Source organism: Ruditapes philippinarum, unplaced genomic scaffold (assembly GCF_026571515.1).
Source record: "Ruditapes philippinarum isolate M1 unplaced genomic scaffold, ASM2657151v2 ctg1021_1_1_1_1, whole genome shotgun sequence".
Lineage (NCBI taxonomy): Eukaryota > Metazoa > Mollusca > Bivalvia > Venerida > Veneridae > Ruditapes > Ruditapes philippinarum.
In genome coordinates this window covers 76,880-100,879 of record NW_026864430.1, presented here as the reverse complement: position 1 = coordinate 100,879, position 24,000 = coordinate 76,880, and the positions used below count along the sequence as shown (strand labels likewise).

Below are 24,000 nucleotides of genomic sequence, written 5' to 3'. Positions count from 1 at the left end.
GTTGTCCTTGATTTTAAGTTAAGATATGAAGTAAGGTTTGACCTGTTCACTTAATGATTGTATAGTTTGACAAATCCAAGCTAATTATTAGAATTAAATTCTTTACAGGTATAAAAGATCGTATACTTATATCTCATTTTGCATAGTCATCAATGTATTCGATAAATATATTAAGAATTGCTTTCTTTAACACAGGGAGGAGTTTTTGTGGTATTAGTTTTAAACTGAAAAGCAAACAAAAATATATTTAAATTTGACAGGATTGATTGGCTTATCATGGCTGTGGTGGTTGTGTAAATCGTATATGATATTTGAGAGAGTTATTATTTGACTTCCTTGCTTCTAAAAGAAATTGTAGGTACGCTCGTATAACTCATACCATACGAAAGATTGCATTCACAAAAGTATTTCATACCTAAAATAATGTGTTAGGCTGTCTCATCAGAGAATGATATACTAGTATATTCTTTTCTTAAAAGGGCTCCACTGAGTTTTTTTGCGATAAAGGGACTGGACACAATTTTTAGAGATAAATGTTTAGATGTAGGTTTACACAATTAACGTGTACTGCAGTATGTAAAAATTTCAGATCATTAACTCAATTAATTTTTCCAGAATAATAATAAGAAACGATCCATAATTAAAAAGCGTGTTTTACGCTTTTCACTAAATCGGGACTAAGAGCAGCATTAAAAACGTTTTACAATTTATATATAGTGTATTGGATTAAGTGACCCAGCTGATCTTTGTATTTCAGGCTTTTCGGCCTAAGTGGAGTTCCTTTGCACAATTCGTCAACACCGAACATGCAGGTATTAAGATACTTATAAACGCTGAAAATATGATGAATGATGTTGAAATAAGTGGTTTATATAAAAACTATTTTACTTAAATATAGCCTCCCAGGTGTTTGGAGAATATTTTTAGAATAACCTTACATATATGAATAGAATTAAAATACAATTCACAGTTTGGTAACGAGATAAAAATAGTAACAGCTATAGATAAGAAAGCAGCTGCGTCTCATGATCTCAAAATATATTGTTATGTTTGAGATTAAAATATTAGATATTCATATCATAAAGACGTTATGGAATAAATTTAAGTAACTCCAACAACAATAAAGCCGCAATGTGTTTATAAATATCACTGACGTTTACGCTGCCAAAATGACATTATACGGTTATATAAAGTTTCCTACAGCATCAATGACGTAAGACAAAATAAAATTGCGCTTAATTTTCAAACAACCGAAACGTTTTAAATTTATTAGTCAACATAAATTGTTATGGCTTTAAAGACCATTCTAGCAATTTGGCATTAAGCAGGTCTGAAAGTAAGTTATATGAAACGTTTTTGGACTCTTTACAGTATATCCAGTATCAAACACTCGGTTCCATCTTTTATAAGCTATCACGCCTGAACTATTTGGAAGATGATTATTTTACATGAGAAGAATTCAGAATAATAGAATCATGTTATACATGGCATACGGTAAAAACAAAATAAACAGATGAATGCCATGTATTCAAGGATGATATAAGGAACAATAATGGCAGAATGTTTGATACTGGATAACAACTTTTTTACAGCTTTGTGTTAAATACGTTGACAAGTTCGCTGCAATGTTATGGAATAATATCCCTTGTATATTTTGATATCTTTAAAGTTGGATTACGCAGAATCGAAGAATAATGTAAAATAATATTATGCTTCAATTTTAACAAATGCACTTTAAATATCTTAATAAAATTGAGGTTAAATAAACAAATGTAATGTTTGAATTGCTCAGTCATATATAAAAGTTACAGAAAATTGTGTCAGGATATAAGCGAAGATAAAGTGATGAAATGCATTATACTGGAAAAACTTATTGTTTCACTGATGCAAAACCGATAGAAAATGATAAGAGAAGGTTATACCATTGCCAAAATCTGATTAAGTTGGTATCTGTGACAGATACAAAAAGAGTATATGCGTTTCAGTGTCAACGTTAAAATGTATGACGTTGAAATTCAAGTTTACAATGTTTATGACGTGCTTTATGCTCCAAATGGAACAAATATAGGAAAATATAACAGTCACTAAGAACGGATGGTTGAATTAGATCAACTCATACCAGAAAAGTGATTTAATCTTTGTCACATAAATAAGAAAAGTGTCGAGTACCATTCCACTATGGAGGAACACGCATACCAATAGACAAATATATTTCTAATCGCAGAATACGACACACGCCGGTGCAAAGGGACAATAAGTTGTATTATATTGTGTTAACAAAAACTGTCGTTGAACAGACTCAATAACACATTTCACAAATAAAAAAATTCTGACATAATTAATCAAAAGAAAATATACAACTATACAAACTTCCAGAATTACGTAAATACCACCGGTTAATTAAACAATAATCCAATAATTAATTGTAGGTGCAGGCCAGGTCCAAAGGCTTTGCTGTTATGTTGACATTGTAATGGAGAGATGATCAAAGCCTGGCGACTGTTTTGTTTGGTGTATTTTTGTTGTGTTTGGAATTTTACTAAACTTTTTACCTGCACAAATTGTGAAGCAAAGTTCAGTGTTTTGACATTTTGCGAAGTATTTAAGGAAGAAAAAGAACCTGGAATATCTAGTTAAGAGGATTAGGGATGTTACAGATAACCGACAATCATATATACTACATGGAACTATAGAATATTACCAGTTATATACAACAGGAATATAACAAACAATGATATTTACTTTATCGAACTTTTGGAATATAACTTGTTATAATTAGAGCAACTAAAATATTACCTAAACTATGATATAATCATACATATACTAATAGGTCAAGGATAAATCATAGTATTTCATAGTAATATAATTATAAAAAGGTACGTGATTCAATTATGATATGTAACTTATGTAATTTTTCCAGTGTCTACAGTTCTATGCAAATTGGCTGTTAAGCTGTCCAGTGGCTACACCGGGATAACTCAAAGTAATTGGTTGACAGAACACCCGGTTCTGTTTATGATACTGTTTGTTTGCAGTTGACCTAGTAATGAACAGAAAAGACGTAGCTACATGTTTCATTGCTAAAACTGGAAAGGTCTATCATATAGAAACTTGAAATATTATGTTGTTTCTTGAATATCAGATTGGATGTTTATGTGTTTACACTGGTGCTGGAAAATGTAATTTTTCACCCCTTCGGTGTAAGATTAGTCGCGTACTTTGATGTACGTCATACCTCCGTCTTTATGAATAAATCGTGTGCTTATGGTGACGTCATTCCGCCCTGTTGTTACCAAGTACAATCTAAAGTTTCATAAACTAAACATGTATTTTATAGACTTTTTAAATAAATATGGTAGAAAAGCATTGATATGTTTAAAGTATATTTCGGAAATCATTGACATGAAAGAAGTACATTTGAGGAAAACATTGATATGGGAGAAGTACCCCAGACAAAAAAAGACATAAAGAAAAGACTGTTTTAAAGCAAATAATTACAGAAATACTTCAGTGAAACACAAGAAAGAAATTATTGCAATGAAACAGAAACTCAAATGTATGAGAGTCACTTTAAATACATCAGAAATGATATTAATACTTAGCAAGGATGTTAGATGGTACATGTCTATGAAATAATTTCAAGAAAAGGAACAAATGATTTTACAAAATCATGACATAATCAATTGTTATGAATAAAGCCCCCTTAGAGACACGATATTATGTATGTGGCAAGTCATTTGGCAAATGTAGGGATATATTAACAAAAATACTGGAATATATATACAAAATGTAATATATAATTTCAATTCTTATAAGTACATTTTACTTACAATTGTTCTTACCCTCGAATTATGGATTGTAATGAGCATGTGAGCATGTGGTACTGTCTTAAATAACGAGATAGCATTTAAATAACGCCCTCTCACATGACAAAAATGTACGAAAAATAGGTGTTACAGAAGGCAAGAGCGACTTTGGGTTTTTTACGATATTATTCGACATATACAGACTATTATGGCATGTTAAAAAGATTTTGGTGATAAAACCAAGAATGCATGGTTACAGCAGGGAAATGTTAAGGATTCTTTTAACAGACAAAAATATATGAAAGAATAAAGATAATCCTTGTATTTGATTGCCAAATGAGAAAAAAACGTGTAAAGGGTATAAAAAAGAGTGAGTGCATATTAAATGAAAGTATATTATTAATGAAAGTACTATGATTTGTAATAACTACCTTCAAAAGAATACTTACATACTAAAACAATTTTTTGAAGAAAAAATGAAGTCTTGAAATAAATTATGGATACGGATTGCTAAAATGTGTTCAGTTTAGAATAATTCCTTGCAAATCATCGGAATGTTTTGGAGTTTTTCTTTTAATTTAAGGATAAGTATTGCATTATGAATATTGGTTGAATATATTTGTCCTCTTTTGTATGCTGTAATTTAGGATGTAACAACACTTAAGTAAAATTTTATATATGTATTTAATCATTATTCTAAAACAATTTCCAAACATCCAAGAATATGTTAAATATGTACTGAAAATGTTATTTCTTACTATAAGTAATCATCAAAATATATGCATTTATTTTTTATTGAAAAATTTGGCTTAGACTTTATGAAAAATAAATTTCTAATTACCTATCTTTATTTACATGAAATGTAAAATCTTTACAAATAAAGCTTTTTCAACTTATAATATTGGTAAATCTTCATTTGAGCATTATATTTATGATATTAAACCATGAAAAATGAATTGAGTTACAGGATCTTTAAATGCTGCGTGATACCAGCACCAATCCCTGATAGTTTCGAGATTGAAATACAAGTTAAGGAGACATCAGATGATACATGATTTTATAATGAAAGCACTTTGTAAAAGTGCTATAAGAAATGGTGACAAACTTAAGATCTTATTTGCAATTGAACTGTGCCTTATCTCCCTAATTATACAGGATAATACAGCTGATATAAAAGAAGGTTTTGTATAATGTAATGCTGGTAAAAATGTGCTGTAAAATGTCTGTTCATCTTTACGCTTTAAATGTTTAAAATAGTATCATATTTCTTGACTTTCCAAAGATAACTTCCTGTAGGTCAAGACATTTATTTTATAAAAAAAATAACTTTGGTAATGCCAACAATTGTCAAACTAGCCATTGAATTTATTTGTCGTTGAAAAGAACATAAAAAAAATAGGTAATGAGTTAAAAAGATGTTTTACTTTGGATCGAAAGTAAAGCCACTTTAATTTCTAAAGAAATATTAGAGAGAAACAAGCTTAGGGTCTAGTTATTTGTCATGACCAGATACAAAGAAACAGACCTTTAATTATATATTTATGTTTGCATTGCTGTTTTCAAGATAATGAAAACAAAGTTTGGTCACTAACGAGGAAGATATGCATGTTCTGTCACATCATATTAACTGGCCATCACTGAAGTTGTTTTATAAGATTTTGGCGAAAATTTAATCTAACTAAATGCTTTGCATTAAATCAAAGCACTGGAAGTACTTCAAGAGCATTTGTTAATGGGATCTTGAACCAAGTATGATTAGGATTAGAGCTGTCAATTTCATTTAACTTTAATTGTATTTATAAAAATAAACCAACAGTAAATATAGTACCATTTTAAAATTTAGATTATTGTTTAAAAATGACCAACATTTTTCTGTTGATACTTTGTCGTTTTTCGATCTTACATATTTTCTTTGAGAAGTGTCAGTTCTTAGTTTTTGAAATAATTTCACTAGCAGGCTAATAACCTAACTACAGGGTTTTTTTCAAATAGAACTTTTGAGTCATGGGCTATTTCTGAAGAACAAGATTTTAACATTTTATGAATTATAAATGTTGTGTATATTAAAAGAGGTCTCACTTTATTTGTTTTATTATCTAACTATAAGATCATATTGTCAAGGCCTTTTGTAATAGATTTATGACTTCTACAGCTCACCTTTGTTATTTTGAATGTGCATATTTGAATTTCATGAATATTCTTTAACAAATAGTTTTCTTATGTACATGTTTATATATCTATAGATAGATAAATGTAACAAGGATATACATGTATAATATAAAATCTTAAATTATTTTTTCATTTCTTATAGACTTATTTAAACTGAGTATGTGTTATGAAGCAATTTTAAAAGCAACAAATCAACATTTTATGGTCTATTTTATAAAGCACATTTTACATTGAAAACAAAACATGGAAAAAAAACATAATATGATAGTCAAATGAAATTCAGAAATTTGTTTTGTCCCTTTATTAACAATATTGAAAGTATATACATGTATATCTATAGTTTGAAATTGTTCAATCTCTGTTCAGAAACATTTGACCATATGTCTTGCACATAATATAAATACAAACAAGCTAGTTAATTCGTGTTTTTGTACAGTATATCAATGTATCTTGATAAATACATGCACAATAAGCAGGATATAGATAAAATCTAAGATTTGATAAATGTAATTAAATATTATGTTGTCGCGGGAATATGGAAAATGTGTACATGATATTCACATGGAATTCACCTTAATAATTTGAAAAAGTTAAGGAAAGATATCATGAATTGAATTATAAAATAAATAATGCAATTATACTTTGTGAGGGAAAGATTTATGATTTCATCTGGACATGTCTAGAAAGGCTTTAGTTTTAAAGAACAACTTACTTAAATTTTATTTTACTTATAACTCGGTATATTGATAGTTTCAAGCATGTCTTCCTTAAAACGAATGTACAGAAGTATATATGATTGATTTTAAAAAATACCTAAAACTTTTTGTGTGTAATTTTGATTTTACCGAGCATTTGATCACTTTACGTGCGTCTGTCCCAATGACAACATTGTGCCTAATGTTTCATTTAACAAAAAAGTAATTTTGGTGAAATATGAAATTAAGTATGTCTTTTTCTTTTTACAAATACAAATATATATTAATAATTAACGAACTGAGTTTGATACTCGAAAGATATAAAATTATGAAGAAAATATTGGAATTAAAAATTTCATTTATGACATATTCAGTGTTTTGTCAAAAGAATGAACTAATCATTTTCTGCAAAAGTAGGGAGACATCTGTAAATCTAGTATCAATTTTTAAAGAATGCTATGTTATAGCTAGAAATAATAATTATTGTTTATACAGTACATTTAAGTCTGAAAATTGAAATTGCACCAAGGTGAAGATTGTAAGGCCTAAAGTCTTAAAATGTTATTTTAATAACTATTATTATTTCTTTGTTTTGACATTTAACAGAGCTTTAACTACCTATAAACATATATAACAGCTTATTTGTATCTGAGATACTCTTTTTATAAAGTAATATTTGTTTTGTCCCAAAATGTATGGAAATATGTTTAAAATTCTTAAGTTATATGAAATTAATACTTTGAGTCTGGTAAATATCTTTTGTGTTTTAAACATGTTGACCATAAAAAATTACCTTGTCTTTAGGCTGACAAATTTCACTATCTTTCTTCTAAAATAGAAATCGTACTGAAAAACCAAGAACAAAAGTACACCAATGATATTAATTAATTATTTGTAGCAAATATACTTAATCTGATCATCGTATTGCCTTTCGAGCAGATCTATCATATAGCTTTTTCAAAAATGAAATACTACTTCAAAAAATACATAAAATGACTTTATATTCTACCTAGGTACTGTGGTTGATAGGATTCAGACGTCTTTAAACAGTCGATGTCGATAGAAATTCATATGCTTTCGGTTGTCACTTTTTACGTATTGTAATGGCAAATGATTTAAAGCATGGATACCGTTGCACATTCATTATAACTTAGAAAAGTTTATTTTAAAATATCAAATACATCCTTTACTATATATGACAAGGTACATGATCTCAAATGGGTGAATTTTTCTATATTATGTAATAAGTGTAAGTATCCAAGAAAATTACGTACCTTATTCACTAATTGTTATCAAAATTATAAAATACAATTGTCATAAATGATTCTTGCATGTAATAAAAACTTTAAGCACAAAAAAAAGAATTATTTAAAATGCGATTATACAACATCGACTGTATGGTTCAATCGTATTCTAAAATCATTTTTGAGTTTAATAAGAAAAATTCAGTTAGTGTGACCTTTGCATTTATCAACAGTATTTGGTGATTTAGTTTATTTTTCTTTACCATCACCACGCTAAATATCTTAAATGGACATGACTTTTTCTAAACGTGTATTGTTGTGCATTTTAAACGTAAATAAATCATATCAAGTGCAGCTTTCATTCACGACAAAATCAGTTATCTTTTAAGGACAAATGTCTATAATATTGTATGTCTTTACTAAATAGTGAACATTGTAGCCCATCTGGAATCTGTTACCCCTAGGATGCTTAAAATTAATATATTGAAGTCGATGGATTCTGCTTTAATTTGCATGGAATGCATATATCTTGAATCTTTTTTGATAGAATGGTGGTTTTCTACTGATTTTTTAAAAATAAATTTGGATGATTATTTTTAGACTTATACCTCTACTAACTTCCTTATTGTCCTCAATGGTATTTGTATTAGAAGAATGCAATTTTATAATTTGATGTATTTTAATCGATTTCTTAATACTTAAATTATCATTATAAATTCACCAAGTCTAAAAATGGACAACTCTGTACAAATTTTAGACACATGGTGTACTAATATGAGTATAAGTACAATGTACATGTATATCTTTTCTTAATACTTCTTCCGTATGGACTTCTAATGCTTTCAAGTTTTATTTCTTAAATTGTCATTTTTCAAATTCTAAAAACGGGTATTCTTGCTTTAGTTATCTAAACATGAGGGTTGTTAATATAAGGTTTACTCTGTCATTAATAATTTTGGAGTAAATATGTGAATTCATTCAGCAACACTTTAATATCACGAGCTAAATCATATCGACAAATCATTTAAGGGTTGACAAATAATTGTTTCTGAAATTGATACTATTCTATGTTCCATTTTGTCTTTTCTTTGACCTTTGTCTCCGACAACTGTTTCTCTGATGACCCTTTAAATAACAAAGGGATATCGGCTTATCATTTTAGATATCTGTCTTTTATATTTTACCAAACATTATGGGATTTTAAAAATGTTTTCAAAAAATTAATCATTATCAGCTGTTATGTTTTGCTCGTTTAGGTTGTATTTAAATAATATAGGTTTTTTTTCTTATTTTAACAAAATATCCTAGATAACGGTAATTGTTTATTACTTACAGGCCAATGCATTTTTAAATAGCAAAGGGACATGAAAAGAACAGATCATATTTTAATTTTACGTCCCCTTTATCCCGAATAAAATTTGATATAGGTAAATACATCATTATGCTATATATTATGAACAATACATAATTATAATACAAAAACTAGCATATATTTAATACAAGAATAGTTTAATTTTTTTACCTTTTAAATGCGATGAACTTAATCACTGTAATTAAATTCATCTGTTTATAAAGCTATATATTTGAAGTATGTTGATTGTAAATCAGTATTTATATTATAATTGAAATGATAACTGAAAACGTGGAATGAAAGAAAGCGAGTTGGACAAGTCCCAATCCATTTCGGAACATTTTATTCTGTTTACATACAATATTCATGTATATTTATATACATAGACATTGTATGTTACAACTCTTTGACGAAACGACCATACGGTTATGAAAACAACATAATTGTACTGTTTTTAAATGTTAAATTAAACATTTTATCAGATCGAGCTATATTCAATTTGAAATTAAATGAAGGTATATTACACAATATGATCTGTTGTTGTTTATATGTAAATATTAATATATAAAAATCAGCTATTCAAACACTTTTAATATTTTATGAAATCTTCTGAGCACCTGTCTGCTTAAAATAGAAATAGAATTCAATTTAACGTAAACTATGGGGTAGATACAATACGGTATTTTAACCACACTGACATGTTTTTGAGCAATATTTCTAAGGGGAAATCTATCTAAATAACCAACTTTGGCATGTCATTGAATATTAATACACAATTGTCAAACGGGAAATGTAAAAGGGATCATTTTCTCTTAAAAACGGTGAATATATAAAAAAAAAGTTTAGTACCTTCTTTAAGAAAAGATATTATTCAAAGCTTATTAAATACAATATTTGGACACGAGACAGGTCGATATATGCAGATGGAAATCATTTTCTTTCTACCTTTAAAGATTTACAAAAATGAATTGGTACAATGTAAAACAACTGGGAAACAGTAAATGCCTTTATCCACAAACAAATTTTAAACTGAATGTAGGATTTAAAAAAGTCCAATTTAAAAAGAACAACAGAAGTAAATTATGTATGATGAAATGAACGTTATGAAGAGCTCAAACTTATCAAAGACAGAATGAATGATATAAGTTAAAAGAACATTATTTTGATCCTTCATTTTAGAAAATCTAGATATGGTGAAATAAGATGTTCACAGTTTTTACAATTACATTTGAAGTATTACAAAAATATGATAGAAAACAGTGAACAATTGTAAAGTAATGATATCACAATTACTGGTGTTAACGAACGTCTAAAGAAAACCCTTTTTAAAAAACTTTAAATGTCAGAGTCCTTATTCAACTTATTTTATATATACATATGTTTGCCTTTTTGGATATTGATTTTTTCTGAATACACCGATGTACAGTAAATTATGGACGTATATGTATATCGTTTTATTGTAAAGAAATGTACATTGTATACATATGACATACTACACAAAAGAGTTAGATGACTCCTTATATTGATTATTCTCAAATAAATTTTGGAAAGGCAACGAACGGGAGACATTTTACCTTTTAATGGTTGATATTTTCAATGCAATTAAATAGATATTAACATATGAAATACTTCATCTCATTCATTTGAAACAACATTTTGTCCCTACTCTCTGTTTTGCTTACATGTTTATTTTTTCTTTGACTTTACCTTCAACAATACATTATAAGTCCTTTGCTATGCTCGATACTATTACTATCGGTTATTCTAATTTTTTTTAAATATTTATATTACTGTTATTTCAAAATATTTAATGGGTACATAACTTAACCCATTATATATATTTAATTAATAAAAAGGAGAAGAATTTAATCTGCATTTGTCTGTTGTTCTTATCCCTTTCTTTGAATATATGATTTCATTTATATGTGTATTATTGTTTATTAGTATCTATAATCGGGACAAAATATGTTTAAACCAGTATCATATGAAAGTATATAAACAAAAAATGACGTTAAAACCAAACACATTTTATTAAAATCAAAATGTTAGACATATTCTTACAAATGTTAGGATAAATTTAAAAGATATGAGTCATATTTATTTTACTGTATAAGGAAGGCGTATGACATTTGAACTTATCTTCATTTATATCTTTTGACTGCATTTTCGTGTTTCGGATTTAATTTTAATTCGTTTTGTTTCTTCAACAACAGGTGCATCATGTCTAAATCGCGAAAAATAAATGACAATGTAATGAGTTGTTTTGAAAAGGGAATGTACATTTTAGTGTTATATTTCCATTTATATATAGATTAATGTATATGTTTATATTTTCATTTGTATACTCGTCGAGTTCTTTGAAAACGAATCGTACTTTTTCAAAATGGTAAAACTTTTGAATTTAGAAATATCACTAAAATATGTTCACAGTTTTAATTAATGTAAGACTTGGCATTTCTAAATATCAATGTATTGTCCTTTATTCTCAAGATTTAATTGTGTCATTAAAAGTTTCTAACGAACTCTTCAAACGATTCAAACAGATAGCGTCGTGAAACAATTTCAGCAGCAAGGATTTGCTCATGTTTTAAATCGTGTTTATTTTAAGCAAGCAATATTTAATAAATATAGAGTATTATCTATATAAGTATAATCAAGAATAATTTTGAATATTGAGACTATATTTCAGACATAAATCTATCTAAATTGCATTTGTAAAGAAGTGAAAGGACCGTTTTGGAATCACACATTGTCGTGCAAGCCTTTGAAAGCAACATTAATACAAAACTAGAACCATTATACAACATTAACATTCTAACCTCAAAGTTAATACAGGTATTAACATTAAAATAATTACAGAGTAACAAAACTCCGCATATAGGTAATAGATGTGTGTCTGTGGCTAACCAAACATTACACCCCACCACATATCAGCACTTGTCGGATTAATTAAAATAACATATAATATTTACAATTTCATGTCGATTAAATTATCAAATTGCATGAGAACCTGAAATAATTTACATTGGATATAGTTTGTGTATTCAGCAAATATTGTTGTGCATTGAAATTAGTATTAGGATGGCTACAAAATATATTGCTTTATCTTCAATTTTAAATGAACAATTTTAAAAATAAATACATTGAATATGTAATGACTTTATTGAAACATTTTGATTTTACACTTGATTTTAAAGTAGCACCAACTTATAATAATAAATAAGTATGTGTAATATATTTTAATTAATATACCTAAAATATGTTACAACATTTACATGATTGATTTATTTTCATTAAAAACATACATAAAATTAAAAACAATTGTATACCTAAACATTGGAGCTTTCCAAACAATAATTATCCTTTCAAGCATATGTTAATGTGAAAAAACGTTTAATACGTGCCATCTGTGGTGGTGATAATAATGATATTATTATATAATATTATAAAACAATATACATTGAACAGTTGAACACTTAATGACATATATTACGTAATCTTAAGTGTTATAACGTTTTATACAGTATTTTAGAAAGTTATATCTAATTACAATATTAATTAAAACTGGCGCGTTAAAAAGAACCATACTGTTTTACAGTTAAAATAAATATATTATTAATATTATTTGCTATACTAGTTACTATTCAAAGTTCAACAAATCGGCGACAATATTGCCAATGTACATAAATATGATATAAAAATTATATATTTAAACAAAAGACACAAATATTCATTTATTAAGAATAAATCATACAGCAAAAGTTCTATTAGAATTTCAGAATAAATCAACAAAAAATTCTAATTTTCTTGTTGACACAGTTGATAATCGTCACATATTTTTATAAGAATATTCAATGTTATATAAACGGTTTTCTCGAATAACTATTGATATATGTATGTTTATACATTCATGATTTTATTATCTTATATAATATCATTTACTATAAAATACGATATTTAAAATGCTAATGTTAAAAGATGTGTTTTTACAAGGTTTACCTTTTTTGGACATTAACTTTTTGTATCAAAAATATTTCAGATCATGCGCTATAATCTTTATTTTCAGTTTTAATCAATTGATATCTTCTTTAAGCTACCTTTAATCGTTGATATTTGTTTCTGTTTTGCTTATTTTGATAAATTTTATGATATTTTTAAAACAAACGATAAAAGTAATATAAATGCATTCTTCACATACGAAAACAGTCTAATATATATAATGATATAGTTAAAAAGAACATGCATCGCTATTGAAATCCTGAAATTTTTAATGTATAGTTTTGCTTAAATTATTATTAAGGGTATAAATGGTAGAACTTACATTTATAATAATACGTATAAATGTTGTCGCACTAATGTTTTAATACATTAAAAATGTGATTAATTAACATATAAATCGCAAATATAATATTGCATAATTTTTAGATAGTTTTTTGTGCTAAATTCTAGTTCAATGATATTTATATCATAGGTAAATGTACCTTAAATAATATCATAAAGTATCATCATGATATCATTAACAATTTAAAATGCACGTAAAAATGTTGGGACCAAAGTTAAAGTATCATTTAAGTGTCTGTCTAAAGTAAACGTTAACAGTTACACCATATGAAAGCGGGAATTTAAAATTATTAAGAACTTAAATAAATTTCTTAGATTGCAATATGCAAATGCATATGAAAACATTTTTACACCAAACCGTATAAAAAGCAGAAATCTGTATAATTTTGGTAAATAATTAAATGTATAAATTATAAATATAAAAGTATTTGTAGAAAGATAGCATAAGGTGTCTCGCGTGAAAAGGTAAAGAAAGGTATAAATTTATTACTAATCAAAGATATGATAAATATGCTGTTCTTGAATCTTTTTTAAAATAATACAAAATTGATTGACATTTTGAAATTGAAAAATTATGTAGCTTTTCTGTTTACTATTTTAATAATTTTACGGTAAATTCAACAAATGTTTGGTTATACCTCGGCGGTCAATCCACGTATCCAACACGATTTCTTAATCAGCGGTGAGACACAAATGGCCATTGGAGTTAATTGTCATGGTTAAATTTATGAAAACTAGAAATATACATATATGAAATGTGTATGTGTTAATTGTCTAGCAAGGAATGAATTAAAAAACTATCCATAAAATTTCGGGCTTTCAATAAATATTGTCGTGAGCATTAACTATTCGGTTTCTTAAATGAAATGAAATACAACAAAGATAAAGATAGTCATAAAATTTATTCAAAAGGTTAATAAATTTTTAAACATATTTCAATATTCTTTTTTTATTGTTTTATCAGCTACATTTTTAAAAAATCTATCGTATTTTTTCATTCAAATATAAAGAAATATTTACAATTTCTGGTAAAAGTTTTCAATTCACCGAACGGCCTCAACATGAATATATATATATATATTTACCACCGCTCCGGTCAATAGTTAGTATATGGGTTGACTTTATCCAAAAATAAAAGGTGGATTTTCTTTGAATTTTTTCTTTTAGTGTTCAAAATTCATCGCAGAATATTACAAATGGTTTATCGTTCTTTCTTAATTAAGGAACAAAATTATTTATTAATGTGTATAAAGATATACAGAATATTATGACATAATGAACTTTAGCGGCCACCAACATCTATGTTTGAAGTTATAGACCATTCAAGTACTATCAATAAATATAACATCATGTACATGTAGACAAATGACGAATTCGGACATTTGCAGTATGACCAATTAAAGTGCAAATTTGGAGGTCTGACCGTAGCAAACAAAAAACCAGAACCTACGATATAATTATCAATCGTTATGCATATAAGTATTTGCTTGGATTTTAAGTGAATCTGTTAAAATCTAATATAATAATATGTCTATTACATTGTTCGCATAAAATCTAATTGCCAATGCAAAATTTTGTAACTGTAAGAAAAATAATGAGCTAGAAAACGCATGTACATAATTGGCACCAATAGCTGAATAGTAATGAGGAGATGCCTGCATACATTTGAATTATCTCCCTTTGCTTTCAGAGCGCGCGTTTGCACTGAAACTGACGGTGTTTGTTTGCCGAACGGGTCGACGCAGTTCACCTTGAAGAAATTCGAAAGGACGCATGTAAGTTTATTATTTTATACCCATGTTAAGGCATGATTTATTTCGAAATATTCTTGTAAATGCTTTTTTAATCACACGCATGTATATCGTGTAAATATGGATGCATGCTTCGCTTGAAATAAAAATTGGATCACCGCATATGGCGGATATGTGTCGTTCTTAAAATGTTAGACATTTATATACAGTTTAGTTTCTGAAATATTTCAAATCTTAGAATTATAAATAGCATATTGTTTTAGAAATTCTTAAATTCTTCACTTATTTGCATTTTCCACGGTGAGCATATCGTTGTTTAAAAGTAGGAAAAACGACGCATTTGCGCATTGCGGAAATTTGCGACATTTTGGTTTGAATGTATCATTTATTTTATATATTTTGGTTTTTTGTACCACTCGAAAACTTACATAAAATTGATATGTTTTCAATGAAAGGAAAAGCGTTATTTTATGCATCATAACGATAAATGATACAGATAAATGGTGGTGAATCTAATTTGCGGTACAAATAATATTAACCGCAATTATGAATATGAAAACTTGTTAGACGTGAAAGTGAAGTGTAAATTGTTTTTATAAACATCTTTATTATAATATATGATAAGAACACGGAAGAAAGCACTTTTCAACTAAAGAAATGATCTTTTAAGGTGTTTGTATGATAGAAAAGTGATAGAAATTAACTTTAAAAAGCAGTTTTGTAAATTCAAGATAACATTTTCTCCGTATGAATTCGGAAAAAAAGAAATTTGAACACGTTTCATTTCTTACAATTATATATCTTCACGAAATACTCATTTTTTGGGGGCGAAAATATTACTCTTTTTCTTCTTTTTGTCACTAGAATTTAATGGACATTTACCTGAAGTGTTTATTTCACCTTATCGTCTCAAAAAAATGTTACATATAATTCTAAATCCTAAGCAGAAAGTTTAATATATATTATCCCTTTTAAAAGAAAAAGAAAATAGACAAAATACTTTCGTTCCATCTTGAATCTACAAAATTTGCATATATCATGTTAAATTTTCTTTAATATAAAGTATTGTTAATCCAGTATTCTAGCTTGATGATACAGTATCCGACCACTTTTAATGTTTCAAACTCAAACAGAATTTAGCAAATTCAAAGAAACAAGCCAGAACTGTGTAACAACAATGTTCTGATTAGAAAATCCTAGTACATGTAGTATTTAATAAAATATTATTATGTTTAGTTTTATTAGTCGGATTCTACTGTATACAAAAAAATAATGAAACTTGAAATGTATATGAAGGTAGAAAGCACATGTATTTTTCTTTTGTGCACAAATCTTATGTTTTCCGATGTTTAAAAATTTGATATGCCAATGCACACTTGTTAACTTATTTAATTTACAGTTAGTCTTTAAATTAAAAAGGTTGAATTTCATTATACATATTTATACTTATAGTACAGGAGAAATCGGGACAAAACACTGCTATTTCTTTTTTTATAATTTCGATTTCAATCACTTTATTCTTTTACATATCTTTTACGTGTTTGTAAAAAATAATTGTTTTACGTATATTGTTATATTAATAATTTCTTATAAATCTTGTTGCTATACAATTCTAGATTGTTGTTATATACATCTGGCTTATTTCTTTGAATTCGTTTGCCCATGGTTGAAATTTTAAAAGTTATTATTTGGAAGTTAATATAAGATACAATGTACATTTGGAAACAAAGTCCTTAACAATCTTACCTGAAGGTATGTTTCTTATAAAACTGTTTACTGATTTAAAACAAAGTCGCCGTTTACAATATATTACATAAAAATTCAAAGATGGCTTAATCTTTAGCATGCTGAGAAACATGTTTCCCTTTCTATGAAACATATTTTGTTATATTGTTTATTTATTAAGATTGTTTTCAAAGTGATCAAATAAAAAACATGCTGAAATGTAGCAATATTTTTTGTGGAAAGTGGTATCTTGAAAATACGAGTATATGATTTGTATGTTACTTTACTAACACTGTCTCACGGTATATTTCTGTATGAATTCTGACTTAAACTTCATAAAATGAAAGAGTAAAAATAAAGTTGAAAATATATAATTTACACGTGTTTTTCCTCGTTGAGTTGCAGAATAATTCATTCAAAATGTATCTTTATTAATAAATTAAAAGCTATTATTTTTACTTATATTACCTTTACAAATATTATTGTGATGATTGTTCCGTTATTGTAAAGACGTGTTGATTAATTAATTCATGGAACATTACAATGAGTTAAGATTAAACATTGCATTTTTCCTCCTAAACTTTCATCAAACTTTGAAAATTTAAAATATCATATGTCTTTGAAACATAAAATAACATTATGTCATGCTTTGTTAAATGCCTTTGTAAAGGTTCATGTGGACCGTGAGAACATAAAATTATCAACTATTTATTCAGGCATAGGCACCGCAAATAGAGAATATGACATTTAATTCTTTATAATTTCAACTTCAGACTTAAACATTTTTATATGAATAAATAATTTCAATTTACATGTTTCTTTCAGAAAATATATAAAAAATATATAAATGACTTATAGTAGTTTACGTTTTAAATACAATTGTTCTTTTTATTATGCATTAAATAAAAAAAATCATGTCTACTTAATTTTATCTTATATTTACAAACAAAACACACTTATTAGATTATGAAACGTCAGTAAAGCATAATTTCTTTTTAAGATTTATGTATGAAATCTTTATAAAAAATAACAAATGAATCGGAAAATAATTTCAGTTGTTAAAATACAAATAATGTAAAAATGATAACGGGAATATTCATTAAAGTCATCTGTCTATACATATTAAATCATAAGTTTTCTGTTTTCATAACTTTTCTATATGAAAATGTTTAAAATTACTAGCAAAGGTAATTTGATAATGACACAGCTCGACCCAGCACGACCTTTCGCACGATCACAATGCTTATTTAAAATTAGAAATATGAAAAGTAAGTTCATGTTTTTAGTTTACAGACAAGATAAGAATGTCTTTAAAAAGTATATCGTAATTTCCGCTTGTCTGCAAAGGTGAACATGATGCACGTCCACTATTATATTTATAAATTGAACTTAAATTGGAATATTATTGTGTCTTATATACATAAAATTGCAAGCAGTTTTGCAAAATGTTTTTATTAAAATTTTAAATGAAATTAACATTTAGATATTGAAAACTATGCATTATATTAAAATATCTTTGTCAAAAAGGTAGGTAAAAATAAATATTACTTGAAATGAATTGGCAGCGTGGCAATATGAGAACATATACTAGAAAGAACCACACAAAATTGAGCATTTATCAACCCATATTAATAAATTCTTGAAAGATAGTAAGATTTCATATTGTGACAGTAACATCTGACAAATATTATGATTCCGGGGTCTTTAGTTTTTATTTTGTAGTTTCAAAACTTTAGGAGTAAAACTTACATTTTATCTATAATCTTGGTCATATCAATCAATTCTAAGCAGATTTTGTAAGTGAATTTTCCAGTTTAGATTTCTTGCAGTCCGTCAAAGATACTTTGAAAACGTCGGGTCAAATTGCAGGTTAATTTTTAATTGTTAATTGTGGTAATAGATTTTGCATAAAAAAGCATATTCATGATTGTTTGTTTTAAATGTTTTTTTTTTTTTACATTTAAAATCCTGAGATTTTATGAAATACGACCAAAAATATTGCGTATATTGTCCATGACATTAAACCTTATTTCATTTTTACGAAAAAAGGAGTTGCTTCCCTTTAGCAAGCAATTTAATTTATCTTTATCTCCATGAAAGATGATGCGAAATATTTAAATTATTGGTTGTCTTTTTATAAACTTTATTATTATTATTATTATAATTATTATTGTTGTTGTTGTTGTTGTTGTTATTGCTAAATTATGTAATTTATTGAAACCAAATTCAAATATTTTTTTATTCTATCTTCGGCATAAGTAATACTTATATTTTTAGTTAATGTACAACTTACAGAATTTTTTACATATATAAAGAATAACATAAAATTCCTATTATATTTTACTGGATCTTTTATTTTGTTACAAGTTCTGTTAGATCTATCATCTTCATATTAATCTTCATTGTCAGCATGTCAAAAACAACAACAAAATGACCATTGCAAAACGGTATGGCATGTATATCCGACATCAAATTCGACGTAGAAAATGTACTTTTTCATAATAATTCACTTAAATCTATGTTTTGGTGTATAATGTAAGTACAATAGGTGAATAAAACATTTTTAGTTATGTTTTATTTGATATATATATATACATATATCTAAACTAAATCAACCGAAATATAGGGATAATTGTTCAAAAATCAATGATTTAAAAATTTCTAATTATAACCAGCCAATGAATGCATTCTAGGATCAATCATTTAGAGCTTCTTTTTTTTATACAAAATGTACTAGTCAAGGAATAATGAACGTGAAATTCATACATAATATAAGCGTACATTTATTATTAATTTAACACAGACTCGACACAGTGTTGTGATAGTGTAAAAAGTATTTCTAGAAAAAATATATACTGTTTATATAATATATAGACAGTATATTTTTTCTAGAATTACTTTTTAACTTTGTCGAGTCTCTATGCTCATACACACAGTTTCTAATTGTTACAAAGTATTTTACTAATCATAATTAAGCTTTAGTATTGTTATGTATTTAGTTATGAACATCTTGTACAATATCATTATTATGTGATTGTATGCCTATAAAGGCGCATAATTGAAAATAAATTTTATTCTATTCTTTTTCAATAAAATTGATGAAACGTTTGCAATCAATTTCTAAAGTTTAACATGTATAAAAGTATTTATATAAAGTTTTTATATATGTTCTTTTTTTAATTTACAACCGAAAAAAAAAGCAATAAATCAATCGTGAAAATCTATGTTTTTAAATTGTTTTTATATATAAATTAACTGACCAGTTAGATAATTTTGTTACTATGTTTTAATTAATATTATATATATTTCAAAACTATTTTCAATTATCAGTGATCAATAAAGTTTAAATTTTTTAAAATTCGTTCATTTTTTCATGAAAAGTATGTTTATGTTAATAAAGATTCACCATTTTCTATGTAACACATTTTTTTACTTTTGCATTAATGTTTGTTAGTTTTTGCGAAAGCTGTATATAAAACAGATAAAACGCATTTTTCTAAGGCAGTTTTATCAATCACAATATAAACCTTTTATAAAGTGAAACTTCATTAAATTTGACATTTAGGACACGACTTTTAGAAATTAGTTGATTGATGACTGTAATTTCTTTTCATTACAATTAAAACGTATTTAATTAGGTCAATAAACTGATAATTATTTTTCATTGAAATTGAAACAAATTTAATTAGGTCAATAAAGCGATCATTTCAATGAATTTGTCAGTTCAAAATATAGTCATTGGCTTTATAAACATGACATAAAGACACATTTTTCCTGTTACATCATTAATTATATAAGAAAGTTATTCAAAATGCACTTAAATATTTAAAACGGCAGGTACAAATATTAAAAAATTGTAAAAGTAATTCATTTTGTGTTTATAATTATGCTATATATTTTTTAATTTTGCCGAAATAACAATTGATCCTATTTCGTATTAGTTAAAACAAATTATTTCAATTAAATTTGGAAATCATTTGTGATCTGTCTTTTTCTTAAGTTTTTGTACAAATTTTTGAAGTCTGATTGCAACAAATTAAACTACAACAATAGCAAAAGTATTTTATTTCCAACTTTCAGCATGATACTAATTTTTGACAAAAGAAAAATAAAATTTACCGGGTTTAAAAGGGTGATATTTTAATTTTGAAACACGCAATTTACATTCGAGAAATAAATTGTACAAAGTCTTTAAAAGTGTATATGTTCACGATTATCTAGATTTCAAGTGACGTCAAATTAAAACGATTTTTAAAATTAAGAATACTAATAAGATAACGCCATATATTCTGGATTCTTTAAGACATATATGACGTTAATGATGAGGAAATATTACAGAAAAAAGGGCTGTAGGTCCTAATAATTATAATTTTAAATTCAACTAGGTATCCAAAAGTTAGATTGTAAAATTTATTGCATTTCAAGTCTAGACAGAAATGATGTAAAACACAATAAATTGTTTTATTTTAGAATCTGCATAGATTTATTGTAATCTATATGTAAACTTATTCAAAATTGGAAGGACACTACTTGTAAATTAGGTAAAGTGACTTCACTTCATATGATTTATAATTCAGGAATTGGCACGAAAAATGATTAATTTCATTATGAAAACAACGGGATATTTTATGTAATCCTTAAAAAAAGGGTTAGGTTAAAACATCCACAATTGTTTAGACACTTCAGAATTTAGAGTCTTAATACATGTTATGACACTGTATGACTTGAAGGCTTTTCTGAATATTTTTGTACAAACAACACAAAATATATGATTGTTAAATTCTATTTAAAACACATTTGGTTACAAAATTTACAAATGTATTATAGAAATTTCAGGTTTGAAATTAATAATTCAGAAACTGTTTTTAAAAAAAACACACACAAATATATATGTAAATTTCTTTTTAAATTGCTTTGGTATTATCATTTAAGACAAGGTTTTAAAACATGGAGACTTCGTTTACTGGAACTGACAATTTCCTTGTTTAAATCAAAGACATTTTAAAATGATTATCTTTTAAGTTTTTAGGTTGCATCCTAATATGTTATTTCTATTTCAACTCGATTTGATTTTAAAATAATATAGATATATTTTGATGTTATATGTGTAGTTAAGCCTTATACAAAAGTGTATAACTTATAAAATCATATCAAGATAATAAACTACTTTATCTGTTAATAATTTCATTTAATTTTGCAACTTCTTTCACTTTATTATTTATTGTTGCGTGTGTTACAACAGTTTCACACAGTTACAGCAGACGATAACGACATTATACTGTTTTATGACATATATATTATCAAGAGGTCATGTGTAGCAAGTTAATAATAGTGATTAGTTCAAATTTTATAGTGTCAATCTGTTATCTTAGTTTGTATTCACATGTTAAATAACAAGACGAATTACACGAAAATGATTTTGAAAATCACATTAGTCTTTTGAAGCTAGAAGTGTAAGTTCTTTTAATGTTTTCATGTTATTATTAAGTCTATTCTCAATCCAACAAGACTGTAATTTATTCATGGCATTTTTCGTTAAGCAACTACTGTGAGATTGTTCACCGCATATTCCCACACATAAAATAATGTAGCAGTTTCCCCTTGGTTGCCCCCAGTGTCTAGACAGCGCGTATTATGTTAGAATGACGTAATCCAAATACTGAGATGAGTCTTCCCGTGATAACATTTTTTCTCTTTCTGACAGTTTGATGTTTTTGTCTACTTCTTGATTGAAATTTGAGACAGATTTGAGTACTCACAGTAATATTCTTTCGAACTTTGCCTGGCTGTGTCTTGAATTGCACTTACATTAGCATTTATCATTTATGTCTGCTTCATTTAGAATACTTTTTGTTTTTCCCCGATATCCTTTTGAAATGAAAAATCTATTTTATTCTCTTCGGGTATGCTTCGTCTGCATTTTTGTAAAGGATCTGAGCATAGACAGTTGTAAACTACATGTTTATGCTATTACTTGATTAAATGAAAGGGTTTTCCACCATTTTGTGTGACCTAATTTCATTAATGGTGCATTTTACATTACTTTCTGCATTTTATGTAAATTGAAAATGATTATTCCTATTTCTTTATTAACTAAATGTCGTTTTATATCACAGTTGGATACAAGGTGCGCGACAATGCACACATCTTATGCAAAACTTTGAAAGTCCAAATGTCAAAACATGAAAATATGTTAAAATAAGCAAGCAACAAGGTAAACAAAATTTACCATTCATGCTTATTATTTCCAGTACGTATGTGTATATACTCCTTATTATGAATATTATAATCCACAAGAGAAGAAAATAACAAAAAGACAACTAAAACATAGGTTCCAACAACTTTATATCAACCAAACACTATGACATACAGAAATTAAAACATTTCATGATTGCGCAATGCATGATTATACTGCGCAGATACGAATGTGCACGAAAATGCACTCGATAGAGATTAACAACGGCTGCACATGCATGTAACAATTAGGCCGTTTTTCAACTGGGACACTTTTTTTTATTTTTAACTCTGCATTGTCAACATAACATTTATTCGATATCATACATATGTATAAAACATTTAGAGCATATAAACTACTAAATATAGTTTAACCATTAACTTTCATAGTAGTATTTGAATTTTTTAAGTTAAGAGGCATGCAGTGCAATGGTTGTGATCAATCTTAAGATGTATTTTTACTGAACGCTTGTGTCGTCTGCTCGCTACCATGTCTCGGCAAAAAGTGTTATTATTGAAAAACTGAAGATAACATGGCCTTGGATTAGTGGTGCAAATAGAACTGGCTTTATAATTATAGGTATCTTCACCGCGAGAAAGAATAAGAGAAAAGTAATTTGTTAAGTATTTTATGAAAACTTTGATCAATAATTATATTTTAATGCCTTTAAGGAGTCAATATAT

General features: G+C 26.8%; 1 long non-coding RNA gene across 1 annotated transcript in view; it reads right to left on the bottom strand.

Moving 5' to 3' along the window:
* LOC132725532 (uncharacterized) overlaps positions 1-23,510 on the bottom strand; it is a 61,603-nt gene extending 38,093 nt beyond the window's left edge. Inside the window, exon 1 of the long non-coding RNA XR_009625070.1 lies at positions 23,312-23,510. This is a non-coding gene — a long non-coding RNA (uncharacterized LOC132725532). The remainder of the gene's footprint in view (positions 1-23,311) is intronic.
* Positions 23,511-24,000: the final 490 nt, after the last annotated feature.